The sequence below is a fragment of the Chlorocebus sabaeus genome, chromosome 8 (assembly GCF_047675955.1).
Source record: "Chlorocebus sabaeus isolate Y175 chromosome 8, mChlSab1.0.hap1, whole genome shotgun sequence".
Classification (NCBI taxonomy): domain Eukaryota; kingdom Metazoa; phylum Chordata; class Mammalia; order Primates; family Cercopithecidae; genus Chlorocebus; species Chlorocebus sabaeus.
The window spans coordinates 94,474,047-94,490,904 of NC_132911.1; the positions used below are offsets into that span (position 1 = coordinate 94,474,047).

Sequence of the window (16,858 nt, forward strand, 5' to 3'; positions counted from 1 at the left end):
GCGGAGCGGGCTGTGTTCTGGCCCCGCCCCCGTGACGCCTGCCCGCCAGGCTGCAGGGGTCGCGGGGCGTCTGCGTGGGCCAGCGGAGGCCCAGGGCTGCTGAGGGCAACTGCTGGGAGGGCAGGCGCTCTGGGGAGGGCGGGGCGACTGTCAGGGGCGCGCTCCCCGACTTCCCACAGGCACGCGCATGCCTGCGTGTCAGGGCGCGCGCTCCTCTTCTCGGACCGAGGCGACCCCAGTCCGTGAGCTGCTTGGATCCTCGCCCGTTCCCTCCTGGTCGTTTCCGCAGTAACCTCTTATCGGAGCGGGCAGCTGTGAGTGGCGCTCACATCCGCCGCTACCCTGTCGAATTGGGGAAAGCGTTCTTGTCCTGTTCTGAGGAGGGTTTGGCTATTGTCCTTGGCCCTATTCTCCCTGTCTCAGACTTACCTCCCAGGTAGCGAGGTCACCCTGTGGGTTTCATATCGCTTGGTCCTTTAGGAGCTGGAAAAATTAGGTATAAAGTCCCCCCACCGCCTTGACAGAACGCCCCTTTTGACTCCAGAGGTCCTTTATGGAGTGCCAGGCATTGGTCTAGGGGCTTTTGAAAAAGATTCACTGTAGGACATTTCTTAAGGGTTCGCTTTCTCAGAGGGCAGCTTCTCAAACTCATTCGCTGGTTTCTTTTCCTCTTTTTGCCTGTTTAAGGTTAGTGTTCCCCAGGTCCTCTTGCCTTCTTCCTTTTTAGAGTTCCCTGAGCCATCTCATCCAGGCCCACAGCTTTGATCCTGCCGTGCCCCCCATAAGCAGTGACCCCTAAGTCAATGTCTCTGCCCACACTTCCCAGCTTGTGGTCTGGCCTGTGGACACATCCAGACGGAATTCCTGCAGGCAGCTCAAACTCAGCAGAGCTTGGTAGATAGATGATCAACCTGGGCTCTGGTGCAAATCACGTTTAGCAACTGGTCAAACCGTCAGTCCCTGAATCTCATTGTTTCTTTTTAAATTGCAAAATGAAGATAATGGTACAATTTGCTTCGTAAGAGTGTTGTGAGGATTAAACAAAATAGTAAAGTAAGGTGATTAGCACTATGCCTGAAATTAGTCTTCAGTAAATGTTAACCATGTGATTGTATCCCTCATTAAAAGTGTGCTCCCCCATAGACCGACTCTTCCTTCTGGGTTTGATATCTCAGTGGATGACCTTCCACCCAGTTGCCTGCCAAATAATGGCTCAGGACACCTTAGGTCCTTGCTGATCAGGCTCCTTCTTGCTCCTCCATGCCATTCCCTTCTATCCACCCTGGTTGGACTGAGTCAGAGTCCCTACTAGATGCCAGGCAAGTGCTGCATCCTTCAACTCCTTTTTCCAAGCCTTGTGACTCACACGGAGGAGCAGCTCTTACTGCTCCCACAGCATTTACCTAAAGTTTTACTTTGGTAAAACAGTATCAAGGAGGGGTGGTGGTAAACCATTCATGGGAACTCCACCTCCATGATCCAATCACCTCCCACCAGGCCTCTCCTCCAACAATGGGGATTACATACAGTTTGACATGAGATTTGGGCAGGGACACAAATCCAAACCATGTCAGTCCTACACTACCTTACCATCACCATCACCATCACCCTCAATTTGGTCTTTCCTTTCCTTTCCCAGGCTACTTTCCATATGGCCATTATCACGTTTGTCCCATTGTATTGTAATTTTTTGTTTACATCACTGTCTCTCTCTTTAGGCTTTGAGTTTCTTCTGATGGGCCCTTTACTTATTAAATCTAAGGAGCAATGAGCCCTCTTTAAATGTTTATTGAATACACAAATGATTGCCGTTTGTAGGGGGAAAGTGAAGGCAGGAAAACCAGACAAAATTGCATAGGCAAGAAGCTGTCAGGATCCATGAAGTAGGATAATGGTCCTGGTGTTAGTTGAATGGGGATAAGTTTAGAGAGGAGCTGGGCAACTGATTTGTTTTCAGAAGAGAGGGAGGGGTCGAGGATAACACCTGGATTTCTTATTTGAAGTAATAGATAATGGGGCCATTGACCAAGAAAGCGACTACAAGTCTGTAGGAAAGATAGGGTTCACTCTTGATACATGAGACTTGAGGTGTCTCAAGTCTCATCCAAATGTGCTATTCCAGTAGGTGGTTGAAAATATAGATATGGAATTAAATGGGGCATCTCTCCTAGAAATTTTGACCTTGGTGTATAGGCAGCAATTAAGACCATGGTTATGAATCAGTGCATGGTGATAGGTGTGCCAAATATTTCCTGTCTGGTTTTCCTGCCTTCATTTCCCCCCTACAAATGGCAATCATTTGTGTATTCAACAAACTTTTAAAGAGGGCTCATTGCTCCTTAGATTAAATAAGTAATGGGCCCATCTTGAAGAAACGCAAATATTTCCTGTTCTCTTTCGGGAATATAGCAGGATTGCATGCTCTGGCCTCCCTGTGATGGGGTTGAACTACATGACATGTTCTCCCAATTAATTGTGAGCATAACATTTAATTGTTGATGCAAGACGTTCCAGAACTCTTTTTCTCTTTGCCATGGCAATCATCAATGTTCCAGAGAGCATATGCACTATCAGTCTTGGTACTGGAGGGAAGATGATTCAGAACAGAGTCCCAGTCACATCATGAAGGACCTGTAAACCTTGGTTGTTTTAAGCCACTGAGATTTGAGTTTTATTACCAGAGCAGATCTTTGTCATCCTGGCTAATGTGCATAAGAAGAGGTTTAAGGAGGAAAACTTGGAAACACCAATGTGCTTGTTAGACTCTTTTGCTTGTAAGAAAGAGAAACTCAGGAGACTACTTTAATTAAAAGAAGGAACGGCCGGGCACGGTGGCTCAAGCCTGTAATCCCAGCACTTTGGGAGGCCAAGACAGGCGGATCACGTGGTCAGGAGATCGAGACCATCCTGGCTAACACGGTGAAACCCCGTCTCTACTAAAAAATACAAAAAAAACTAGCCAGGCAAGGTGGCGGGCGCCTGTAGTCCCAGCTACTCGGGAGGCTGAGGCAGGAGAATGGGGTAAACCCGGGAGGCAGAGCTTGCAATGAGCCGAGATTCGGCCACTGCACTCCAGCCTGGGCGACAGAGCGAGACTTTGTCTCAAAAAAAGAGAAAAAAAAAAAAAAAAAAAGGAGCAAGTGTTTATATGGGTATATGAGTAGCTATTAGGAGCCCAGGCATAAGCTACTCTCTTATTTCTTTCTCATTGTGTCTCTGCTTTTTGCTACCTCTTTAATCTATTCTCATACTACCAACTGGCTGATTAATCCACTTCTTATCCTTAGTCTGTATTTCAGAAGAATGTAAGCCAGTTCAGAGTTCTTAGCTGTAAGTCACTTCATGGGCTGCTAGCCAATCTGGAAATGAGCTACTCTTGGATCAGGTGCCCATCCTTCTCTAAACAGTGTCACTCCTACCTGAAACATCATTCAGCTTTCCTGGGTATGGGACCTCTGGTAGGGCAGTGCAAGCTGTAGTGGGATATTTCTACTCTCATCCCACTACAATTTATTTTTCACAGAATTGTGAAAGTTACATTTTACAGTTGGACATCAGATGTGTCTTAATCCACATCTACCAGCCCACCACAACCAGCCTAAAACCCTTCTATTGCATTCAGGAAAGACCCAACTGCCTGCCTGGCCTATAAAGCCCTTTATGATCTAGCCTCTGCCTGACATTCCTGCCTCACCTCCTGCCACCCTCCCTCTCACATGTTCCAGCCACCCAGGCCTCCTGTGTCTCCCTTGGATGAGTCAAGCTGGTTTCCTCCTCGGGACATTTGCACTGTGCCCTTGCCAATCTTTCTTGTTTGAACACGCTGCCCTTGACTCTGAGAAAGCCTGGTCTCCTCCTTCTTGTTCATTTTAAGCTCTCCTGTCATCTCCTCAGAGATGACTTTCCTGATTACCCTCATCTAAAGGACTGCCCTCTCCACATCGGGTTACTGGTACCCCTTATTTTCTTCATAGCACTTATCATCACCTGAAATTGCCTTGTTTATTCCTTTCTGTCTGTATTCCTTAAGCAGAATGAAATACCATGAAAGTACATATCGTTCCTGTCTTGTGAACCCCTGTACTCTGATTCCCTAGAATAGTCCCTGTCACACTAAATATTTTTTAAGTGAAGGAAAGGGCAGTGGGCAGTGTGCTCAAGTGCTGGTTGTTCTCTGGTGTCCTCTACCCAGGTTCAGTGTCTACCCTTCCCTGGCTTGCTGTGTGTCTCAGGAGGTTGGCCTCTAGAGACGGTGTCACTCAGCCTCCACTGGGCTCTGGATTTCCAGTTAGGCTTGACCAGTGAGAGGCACCAGCAGAATACTGGAGGATAGTACAAGTGAGAAGTGGTCAGGGTATTTATCACTTCCCAATTGATTTTCACTATGGTTTTGACAGTGGTTCAATTTTGTGAACAAAGTTCTTATTTACCAAGTTTCCAACTCTTTCCCAGCTCTAGTTATGGTTTTCTGATGCTTTGTCATCCTTTTAATACTTCATTGATTAGACTCTATTTACAGTTGCTTTTGTTGCCTGCAGAGACTCTCACTGACACAGCAGGGGCAGGTCAGAGGCTGACAAGCGCAGTACAACCATCACTTGAGTTCATATAACTCACCCATAGCCACACAGAGAAAGTGGTAGACGCAGATTTCAAATGTAAATTCAGAGAGTATGAGGAGATCTGCAGAAACTGTTAGAAGTCCGAGGAAGGGAGAATGTTAAGACGTTAAGATGGAAAGATGGAATGTTAAGATGGCTTGTCAAGTGTGATTGGAGTCCGTTTTTCTTCTGGGTTTGGTGGCCTGCTGTTCTCTGATGCTCATTAAAATCTTTAATTAAGGGGTATTTTAGAGTCCCGGGCTCAAAATTAAAATTTGGTTTATTTTGTAATAGGGCTCCAGAAGCCTTTAATTCTCTATTTTATTTTATTTCTAAAAGAAAAAGATTGGGCACTACTAAGATTGGACACTACTGACCTAAGATAAAGACCCAAGATGAGAGAAGGACCAATGAGTGTCTTTTAGATATTTCTTTTAAAGTTAGCCACTAGGGCCTTAGGGAAAGTACTTTCAGGAACAGACAGATTGCACCAGTTTGAGAGTGAATGGAAGGTAACTATAAAAGAGTGAGTTTAGATAGCACTTTTAATGATTTTGGATGCAAAGGAAGAAAAGGGTGATAGCTAGAAGGTAATACAGGGTGAGGAAGATGGGGACATTCTAACTGAAGGATTCCAGTGTGTTTATAGATTGAAGTAAAGAAGGCTGGAGAGAAGAGAGCATTTAAGGAAGAGAAGGGAGGAAATGTTATGAAGCCAGGTTGTAAAGGAGATGAAAGAGGATGTGGTTAAGATATTAGGGGAAGGATTAGATACAGGGGAGAGACAGTGCTTCCTCTGAGATTCAAAGGAAAGATGTAGAGATTAATGCAAATTTTCCACTGCTTATTTCTAGTTGTAACAGATTCTGTCATTTCAGGATTTATTTTAATGTAGTTGGGGAGCGGCAGGTAGTTTTTCTCTCCCTTTTGATAGCCTTGGGCTTCATTTCTGTGATTTTTCCTGATCAAAAATAAGAACCAATCTATCTCCTCAGCTCTTCAGGTGTCAATTATACAATAAGCAAATTTTTCCAGGCTGCCTGTTATAGACTTGCCACTATACTTCTGACTTGGATGTGGTACTTTGTTAGCATCTGTGAGGACTGAAAATGAGATAGAAGAGAAAAATCCAATCAAGCATTAAGTAATCACATTTAAATGGAAAATGGGAAGATACTATAAAAAATGAATTCAATGGTACATCACTCTCCAAACTCTAAATTTGCTATTTTATAATTATGAATTTCCATGTACTGTACAACATTAGCTTCAGTTAAAGTGCACCCATAACATTAAATGTGTTTTGATATGTGGTTGTTGAAACTAACTGTTAAAATTAGTTTGCTCTGATTTATTGTTATTCATGCAAGTGGTTTATCAAATGCAATGGAGTCCCCTTTTCTTCTGGGTTTGGTGGCCTGCTGTGTTTTTGCTTTTCTCTGGCTCCCATTAAAATCTTTAATTAAGGGAGATTTTAGAGTTCTGGGCTCAAAATTATAATTTGGTTTATTTTGTAATAGGGCTCCAGAAGGCTTGACTCATTTATTTTATTTTGTTTTTTATTTTTGAGACAGGGTCTTGCTCTCTCACCCTGGCTGGAATGCAGTGGCATGTGCATGACTCACTGCAACCTCCGCCTCCTGGCTTAAGTGATCCTCCCACCTCAGCCTCCTGAGTGGCTGGGACTATAGATGTATGCCACCCCGCCTGGCTAATTTTTGTATTTTTTATACAGATGGTGTTATGCCATGTTGCCCAGGCTTCTTTAGAACTCCTGGGCTCAAGCAATACACCTGCCTCGACCTCCCAAAGTGCTGAGTTTACAGGTGTGAGCCACAGTGGCTAACCAGAAACTTTGAATTCTTCATGAAACTCTGAAGCACATAAACACATAAGCCAGGCATCCCTCAGTGAGTAACTCCTGCAGCAAAAGGAAGTGAAAGTATAAGTGCATTGCATCAAATGGTGGCTTCAGGAGGACAATGCTGTTCTTCAGTAGGCTCTTCAGCTAGCAAGGCAAATAGTTTGTAGACTCTTTTTGGTGCATTTTACAGAAGACAAGTGCCTTTTTTTCTGACTTGCTTAAGATCTGTAATTTAAATAAGTACATTTGGACCCTGTATGAAATTGCTCTTCACTGTTAGCAACTAATTCTTCCTGAATGAGGGGTATGCAGCTTATTTGTTCAAGAAGAGTATATTGAGGGTATATACTTTGCTAGACTCTTTTGAGAATATAAAGATGAATTAAAGGCATTTCCTGCCTTCAGGGAATACAATCCAATTGTGGAGAAAAGACCAATAACTCCATTACAAAGCCTGTGCGGTGCATGCATCAGAGTGGTGCTGAAAGGTTTAGGATGGCAAGGGAAAGCACAATGACTCCAGATGGGGTGGCCATTTCTAAATAGTGCTCCTAGTTCTGTTCCTCAGATGTGTTAACTAGACACTTGAAACTGAAGGTGTCCTTGATACTCTGAGCTAATGGTGAAAATAAGCAATCTTGGACAACTATCCTATGCAAGGTTACAGTTGTAGTGGGAAATGCAGCAATCTCATCCGTCTTGATCTGCTAGCCTCATGTTCACACACTTGCCCATGCTTCAGCAAGTATGCACTGCCCTGAGAAATCTCTCCAGTCTCCCTCTCACACTGCTCCTCACTACATATTTGACCCAAAGAAGTGAGTGTTGGTGGAGGCAACATATAAAGATTAGTAGAGAAAGGGGAAGCACCAACTTATATTAGCTAAGTAATTGTTTAGCTAATTACCACTCCCAGCCAGAGAATGAAAAATTATAGGTTAACTTTGCAGATGTGACTTCCAGTTCAGAAGAGTCAGAAGATTTGGTATTTCCAGTTTCCATTAGTCTCAATTTCATGGGAAATAGTATTTCAGAATTCCAAAAAGAAAACTGTTGTTCATTTATATCAGTGAATGAAAATGCCAAATCTTACTGTTATTATACTTATCTTACCATACAGGTTGATATACACACAAAGTACTTCTCAGTGTAGCCACTACACTAATTAACACCATATAGGATATTAAGGAGAAAAACTAGTATAAACTATCCACTTTAAATTTTTGTTTAAAAATGTAAGAAAAAGCAAAATTCAGAATATTCTGCTACCAATGAACCTTTGTTTACTAGTATAGAAAATATGATTATAAACTTATATTGATTACTTTCACAGAATAAATTCATTACTTTTTAGCCACACATACCCAGAATAATGTCTTTCAAGATTTATTAAATATGTATGGTTTTTTAACTCTTCTCATTAATCAAGACTTAAATAAAATCTATGATTGGAGAAAATTTTAAGAATTTGAACTTGAATCTGGATTTACATCAATATTATTTGTTTCATTTATAAGATATGAGTTAGGGAGGAAAGATCTACTCTGTGGAACTCTAGGCTTAATGTGACTGACCTAATCTTTTTACAACCTTCTCTCCCAAACCTGTGCTCTCAGTTGAAGAGGAAGAAGAGGGGAAACTTCATCTTCAGTTGAAAAAAAGGAGTGAAAAACAAAGCACAGAAAGAGAGGGGCTTGCCTGCTAAGCCAGCAAATAAGCTTTTACTCAAAGATGTCTTGTTGGGCATCTACTGTGATCCCAGCGTTTTAAAGGATACATTGGAGGTGTGCCCTCAAGAATCCATCTTTCAGTGTGAGAAGGCCTTAACAACTGCACCACAAAGTGTTAATTACAGTGACAGCACTGTCAGAAGGAATAACTAAATCTGCCTGGGAGTCAGAGAAGGTTTTGCAGCCATGATGATATTTGAGCTGCGTGTTGAAGGGTAAGTATACAGTTATTTATATCTTACTCATTTCAAAAGGATTTAAGCTGTCTCCGGGTTTTGAGCAGACAGTGGGAGAGTAGAATAGCCTTTCAGGCACAGAAAGTGCCAAAGCACAGAAGTGTGAAAAGGTGCAATGTGCTTGGGAAGTGGCAAGCTGTTCTGAGGACACATGCATAGAATGCACCTCTATGTACTCTGGGGGAAGCCAGGCAAATAATATCAACAAATATGCCATCCTCTAACAGTGGTTTGCAGACTTGAGCATGCATCAAAATTCCCAGGAGAGCTTTTCAAAGAACTGTTTACTGGGCCTCATTCCCAGAGTTTTTAATTCTGCTGGTGTGTGGCCTTGGAAAGCAAGAATTTGCATTTTTCACAAATTCCCAAGTGATACTGGTGCAGCTGGTCTTGGGACCATACTTTAAGAACCATTCAGGGAAGGAAACACTTGGTAGATTATGTCACATGTCCAAGAGACAGAGTAAATAGACTGCAACCCATTTATGGAAAGATGAAATAAACTTGAGAATGTCTAAAGCATAACAAGATTACTTGGAATGATGGCATATGGGGAATAAGAGAAAGGGAAGGAGTCCAGGATGTTAAAATTATGTTCCATAATATAAATGAAATACTATAGTGTTTACGAATTGAGATAATCTTATTCCACCAACAAACCATACTGTTGCAGGAAGTCAGGGACCCCGAATGGAGGGACTGGCTAAAGCCGTGGCAGAAGAACATAAATTGTGAAGATTTCATGGACGTTTATCATTTCCCCAAATTAATACTTTTATAATTTCTTACACCTGTCTTTACTGTAATCTCTGAACATAAATTGTGAAGATTTCATGGACACTTATCACTTACCCAGTGAATATCCTTGTGATTTCCTATGCCTGTCTTTAATCTCTTAATCCCATCATCTTCTTTGTAAGCTGAGGAGGATGAATGTCGCCTCAGGACCCTGTGATTGTATCAACTGCAGAAATTGTTTGTAGAGCATGTGTGTTTGAACAATGTGAAATCTGGGCATCTTAAAAAAGAACAGGATAACAGCGATGTTCAGGGAACAAGAGAGGTAACTTTGAACTGGCCGCCAGTGAGCCAGACAGAACGGAGCTATATTCCTCCTCTTTCATAAGCCAATTGGAGAAATATCGCTGAATTCTTTTTCTCAGCAAGGAACATCCTTGAGAAAGAGAATGCACCCTGAAGGTAGGCTTATAGACGGCCCCTTTTTAAGGCGTCCCGTCTTTTCTGGTCGAAGCCGAAGGGATGAAATAAGCTCCGGTCTCCTATAGTGCTCCCAGGCTTATCAGGTGGACAGAAATTCCCACCTAATAAATTTTGGTCAGACAAGTTATCTGCTCTCAAACCCTGTTTCCTGATAAGATGTTATCAATGGCAATGCGTGCCTGAAACTTCATTAGCAATTTTAATTTCACCTCATCCAGTGGTCCTGTGATCTCGCCCTGCCTCCATTTGCTTTGTGATATTTTATTACCTTGTGAAGTATGTGATCTCTGTGACCCACACCCTATTCGTGCACTCCCTCCCCTTTTGAAAATCACTAATAAAACCTACACCCAGCTTTAAATTTCTCTCTCGTGCTCTTTCCCTTTATTTCTCAACCCAGTCAAGACACTTGGGAAATAGAAAAGAACCCATGTTAAACATTGGGAGCGGGTTCTCCCGATACCATACAAAGTTTTAGATCATTTTCTTGCCAGTGTCATGTGTTAGGTCTTTACAGCTAGATAAAGAGATGGCCCAGTCATGGTCATTCAGCAGTCATACTTCAAAAATGTGTAACATGAAGTCCACTCAGATAGGAGCAAACATTCCTAAGGAATCTTCTGGGGTGCTGAACCCACTTCCAGTGGTTGCAGTACTCATTGCACCCACTCTTAGTATCAGAACCTTGGCTGTAAGTCACTTGTGGTGTTTCAGCAAAAGAAACTTAACAGAGTAGACAGACAACCTACAAAATAGGAGAAAATATTTGCAAACTATGCATCTGACAAATGTCTAATATCCAGGATCTGTATGGAACTTAAACAAATTTTCAAGCAAAAAGTAAACAACACCATTAAATAATAAGCAAAGGCCATGAACACTTCTCAAAAAAAGACATACATGTGGCCAAAAAGCATATGAAGAAATGTTCACTCTTATTAATCACTAGAGAAATGGTAATCAAAACCACAATGGGATACCCTCTCACATCAATTAGAATGGCCATTACTAAAAAGTCAAAAAGTAACGGATACTGGCAAGGTTGTGGAGAAAAGAGAGGGAGGAGTGTAAATTAGTTCAGCCATTGTAGAAATAAGTGTTGTGATTCCTCAAATAACTCAAAACAGAATTACCATTCAACCTAGCAATCTCATTATTGGGTATATATCCAAAGGAATATAAATTGTTCTGCCACGAAGACACATGCATGCATATATTCATTGCAGCACTATTCACAAATAGCAAAGACAGGAAATCAATCTGAATACCCATCAATGGTAGACTTGATAAATAAAATGTGGTATATGTACACCATGAAATACTATATAGCCATGAAAAAGAATGAGATAATGTTCTTTGCAACCACATGGATGGAGCTGGAGGCCATTATCCTGAGGGAACTAACACAGGAACAGAAAACCAAAATACCTCATGTTCTCACTTATGAGCGAGAGCTAAACAATAGGAACACATGGACGCAAAGAAGGGAAAGCAGACACCAGTACCTACTTAGGGTAGAGGGTTGCAGAAGGGAGAGGATCAGAAAAAATACCTATTGGGTACTATGCTTGTTATCTGGGTGACTAAATAATTTGTACACCAAAGTTCCATGACACACAGTTTACCCATATAACAAATCTGCACATGTACCCTTGAACCTAAAATAAAAGTTAAAATAAAATTGTGGTGTTTCTAGCCTCAGTGTACTTCAGTAAGTGTAGGATCCCTGTCCCCTGACCCCCAGTACATAAGAGACTTTGTAACAACTATAAAAAATTGATAAATTGAGACTAGTGGAAGCCATAAAATGGAAAGATAAATATATTTGAGTAAGTTGATACCAATTATATTAAACACTTACATGAAAGCTTTGAAATTAACTTCCAGTTTCTCTGTCTAGCAACTATGGAGCCCTTAGCCAAGAATACTTAAGGAATAGTCTCTGTTCTGATTTCTCCTCCTTTGAATGTTTTATTCTTCGGGTGCCTTGGTTCTGATGACACTCTTCTTGAGTTATATGATGTTCTTGACTCTTGCAGGGCTGTTGAAATAATCAAATCTTTATTAAGTACAAATGCTTATTTATCTTTTTGCAGATTTTGAATTTTCGCATCAATATAATTTCTGCCAATAGTATATCCAAAGGGGTTGCTTTCCTTAATCCTCATTGCTAAATATTTATAACTCATTAGCCTTTCTGTTTTTACAGCCCATGAACCCTCTGCATCTCTTGGATTGGACTACAGCCTTTGTGGTATGCCCTTGGTTAAGACTGCATAGGGGATGGAAGGAAAGTATGGAGTGGGTGGGAGTAAGATAGGTGTTACATTTTACTCCTTTCGACTGGAAAAATAACTTTCATATGGGGTTTAAACAGAAAAAAGACTGGTGCAGTGGGTCACGCCTGTAATCCCAGCACTTTGGGAGGCCGAGGTGGGTGGATCACTCGAGGTCAGGAGTTCGAGACCAGCCTGGCCAACATGGTGAAACCCAGTCTCTAGTAAAAATACAAAAAATAGCCAGGCGTAGTGGGGGGCCCCTGTAATCCAGCTACTCGGGAGGCTGAGGTAGGGAGAATAGATTGAACCCAGGAGGTGGAGTTTGCAGTGTGCCGAGACCATGCCTCTGTACTCCAGCCTGGGTGACAGAGTGAGACTCCATCTAAAAAAATAATAATAATAAATTGTAAAAAAATTCTTCCCTTGGACAGAAATTTTACCCTTTCTTTGTAGCAACATTTAACAGTCTTTGGCTGCAGCCTTTCAGGAATTTCTCTGATTCACCATTTTGTGCTCACAAATCATATGGGAAACAAAAACTTGCATAATACATTTCCACAGTATTGGGGTAAGAGGGGATTAATAAATTATACCTCCTCACCACTTAGGTTTTGAACTGTTGAGAGAGACATGGGTCAGTCAAATGAAGGTCAAAACTTTTAACAATATTCCTGATAGAGCTGATGGAGAATGGACCTTAGAATGAGAGCCAAATAATAACTCTCTGCTGCCAGTAGGAACTTTGGAATAGCCCAGTAGCTGGAAGATTTGAGTATAGAGCAGACAGACTAACCTAGGCCAATCACTGTGACCCACTTACCAGGTAATTAATTCAACCACCACAGAGAGCAAGAAGCCACGAGAAATACTTCCTCATGGAAAGCAAAGGATAAGTTATGTAAGATGTATATTTTATAAGGGAGTTTTAAAGACAGTAATTTAAAAAATGGCTAGGTACAGTGGCTCACACCTGTAATCCCAGAACTTTGGGCAGCCAAGGCAGGAGGATCACTTCAGACCAGGAGTTTGAGACCACCCTGGACAGCATAGTGAGACCCCATCTCTGCAAAATATGTTTTTTAAAAAGAAAATAACAATGATTAACACTAACTGTGTCTAACAATGACTTCTAAACTGTAGAAAAATAGTTTCTTCCCTCAAAGGTAATAAATGTCAAACACAATAAGGAATTTTAAAAATTCAAAGAAGTTAATATTTATTTTTCCATCTGTGAATGAAAATGATGATTAATTACATGCGTATCTTGTGTTGACTCCACTAAAAGCCTGTTTAATTTTTTAAAAGGTACCGTTAGGAGGGTTAAGGTTTTCTAACATTGTCACACACTATTTCTTCTTCCATCTGTCCTCTAGTTTGCATAGTGGTAGAGTTAAAGCTGGATGCATGGCCACCCAGCTAGAAATACAATTGTTTAGTTTTACTTGCAACTAGAAGTAGCCATATGAATAAGTTCTCTCCAGTGGAATGGTAACATAAGAGTGATGTGTGCAACTCTAACTTCATTTATTTGTTTTTTGGGGTTTTTTTTGAGACACAGTCTCACTCTGTTGCCCAGACTGGAGTGCAGTGGCACAATCACAGCTCATTGCCTCCTCATCCTTCCAGGCTCAAGCAATTCTCCCACTTCAGCCTCCCAAATAGCTAGGACTACAGGTTCATGCTACTACACCCAGTTATTTTTGTATGTTTTGTAGAGGCGGGTTTTTGCCATGTTTCCTAGGCTGGTCTTGAACACCCAGGCTCAAGTGATCCTCCCACTCAGCCTCCCAAAGTGCTGGGGTTATAGGCGTGAGCTGCTGTGCCCAGCCGAACCTTACTTGTTTAAAATGAAATGAGTTGTTGTTCCCCACTTTCATTCCCCCTCTGAGTTGAAATGCCAACATGGCAGAGACCCAAGGCACCAGGGACCCTTTGTGACCTAACAGAGCAGAGCCACTCTAACCACTTAGCCTGGCCAGACTGTGAGATGAGAAATAAACTCCTACCTTATTTAGGCCACTATATGTTTAGTGTCTTTTTTTCTGTTTGTTTTTGTATCAGCTTAACATATTATTTAACACAATATGTATGGCCCATTTAAAAGGTATTTTAAAAAATATTCAATAGAAAGATATCTGGACAATTAGCAACTGTGGTGGATTAGATAATGGACCCCAAATGATATGCCTACTCAGAACCTGTGAATGTGAATTTATTTGGAAGTATAGTCTTTGCAGATACAATGAAGGTAAGGATCGCCAGATGATATCATCTGGGATTAACCAGGTGAGCCCTAAATCCAATGGCACATGTCTTCATAAGAGACAAAAGAAAAACAGAAGAGAAGAAAACCACGTGAAGGCAGAGGCAGAGATGGAAGTGAGGCATCTGAAGCCTAGGGACACCTGGTGTCTGCAGGAGCTGGAAAAGGCAAGGAAGGATTCTCCCCTAGAGCTTTTATAGAGAGCATAGCCCAGCTGACAATTTGGTTTTAGACTTCTGGCCTCCAAAGTGTGAGAAAATAAGTTTCTGTTGTTTTTAAGCCACATACATAGTTTGTGGTGATGTCTTATGGCAGCTCCAGGAAACTAGAACAGCTACCTAATAAAATTTGATCGTGAAGATGGAGAAACTGGACATGGAGAAATAAAAAGAATAATTTCTTGTATTGTTGTGAAATGCTGAGAGAAGCACAGAGCACTATTTACATTAGTTTTATATACTGGCTCATTCATTCATGACTTTTTTTAAAATGATCTGAAATGCCTCAACTGCTGAAAGGTGCAGGGCATATAAAATGAACCACAGGTCATATATAAAATGAACCACGGGGAAGATCCACCTGCAGATCCTCCAATGGCAGGCACAAGTACCACTGCTGAGGGAGCATCCAGTGGGTGGCCACCAAGTGCCCAAAGGTGTGCCTAGGCGTGGAGCTGAGAAACCTCTTTAGCCCCAAGTTCTCTGCATGGGAATGAGGGTAGTGGGTACTCTAGGTTCCTGGAGATCTGCCTAGGTATGGGGTGGACAGGGCCCCTCTGCACCCAGATCTCTGCACAGGAAACGTGGATCAGCTCAGGTAGCTGAACCAGGTGAGCTGTTGTTCCAAATACTTGAAGATCTGCCTGGACGTGAAGCAGAGAGGGTCCCTGTGCACCCAGATCTTTGCACAGGAAGGGTGCGGTGGCTCAGGTTGTCAATCCAGGTGAGCAGATGCTTTGAATGCATGGAGATATGCTGTGCATGGAGTGGAGAGGGCCTGACTGCACCATAATCTATATATAGGCATAGTGGGGCAGCTCAGGCTGCTGATCCAGGTGAGGGGTGCTCTGAATACCTGGAGAGACCTGCCTGTGTATGGAGCAGAGAGGGACCTGCTACACCATGTTTATGTCCCATGCTACACCATGTCCATGTCCATGAAGGGTCAGGCAGCTTAGGCTGCTGGTCCAGGCAGGTGGGTGTTCTGAGTGCCTGGATTTCTGCCTAGGAGTGGAATATAGAAGACCTTGCTGCACCATGATCACTGGGGAGCAGGCTGGGGCACCCAGCAAGGACACACGCAGACTGATTCCAGGTCACCAAGCTGGCCCTAGCTGCAAGTCTTGCCACCCAGGAGAAACTCTAGCTGTAGCAGCTCTCTCCTGCCCCACCTTTGTGATAGGAGAGAGCACAATTCCAGTGCCTACTGCTGAGGCACTTCCCAAATTGTGGCTATGTAATTCCCTACCCCACTCCAGGGCAGGTGCTCCAATCTCTTGGCAGAGACTAAAATGCTTCCACAGCCAGGCTGCCAGGTTGACAAAGAATGGCTGACTTTGTACGCATCTGGATTAAAAATGGCATCCTGCTTTAGGTCCTGGGTCTGGGAAAATGCCTGCAGCTTTTCCTGGTGTCTTTCCCTCACAGTGTCTCCAAGCCTCTCCCCAAGTTAATTCAGAGCTTGGGATAAACAAAGTGCTCTCCATTGGCCTGGGTTTCTTGGATCCCCAGTGGAAAGGTAAGTCACAGAGGAAGGCTTTCTGCCTCTTTCACATACTGGGGCTTCACTCACTTTTAGTAGCCAGATGCTATCACAGGAGCTGTTTGCCCACATTCTCCTCCCTGGGATCTGGAGTGTCTTTCACAATTCCAGTGTATTCCCATTTTTCTTCCTGAATTAAAGTTCACAGAATTGATCTTTAGGCACTATCTTGTTATTTCTAAGTTGCTGAGGCATGCTAAATGCCTCTGATCTTGGAGGGCAAAAACTGCTTTCTAACTTTCTATAATAAAATCTAATAGATATTTATGTTCGTTTATTTGCAATTTAAAGTGTCAATATTATCCTACAAATGTAAATAGGTGGAAGGAGATAGCTGTGGGGTCTCTAATGCCTGTCCTCCAGGGAAGACAGCTGGGTTTACAGTTGTCTTCCCCAGGATCAGTTAGAGAATCTGGAGAATCCCATTAATCCCTTTTAAGGAATCCTTATCTAGGTGGGGATACCTGTGTAGGGCAAAGGTAGTGTTGAAGAGTCTTCTTGCATCTTACCAGTGCATGACGCACATAAGCACCAAGGAGCCAGCGTTGTACACATTTTACTTAATCCAAATTCATTGTAAATGAGAAATATTTAAAATGATATTTAGAAACTATTGTCCAATGGAAGAGAAAAATCAAATGGGATCACTGACATACTCAATTTTACCTTAAGTTAAAAAGAAAAGGTGATAAAATTATATTTTTGTTTAAGTACCTAGGTATCTACTATGATTTTAGAATGCCACATGGTGGTTATCAATTTATTAGAGGCTTGAAATGTATTTGTATACATTTGTAGATGCATATAATTTTAATGAATTATCTTTTTGTCATGAAATTCTATGTGTAGCTTATCTCAGCAGTATTGCTTTTTGGTAATATATTATTTGATAAATCTTTGGAA

General features: G+C 42.1%; 1 long non-coding RNA gene across 1 annotated transcript; it reads left to right on the top strand.

Moving 5' to 3' along the window:
* The first annotated feature begins 38 nt into the window (after positions 1-38).
* LOC140712224 (uncharacterized) lies at positions 39-10,591 on the top strand. Its single transcript, XR_012093723.1, has 3 exons — positions 39-314; positions 8,082-8,410; positions 9,105-10,591. It is a non-coding gene; the product is annotated as an uncharacterized lncRNA (long non-coding RNA).
* The last annotated feature ends 6,267 nt before the right edge of the window (positions 10,592-16,858 follow it).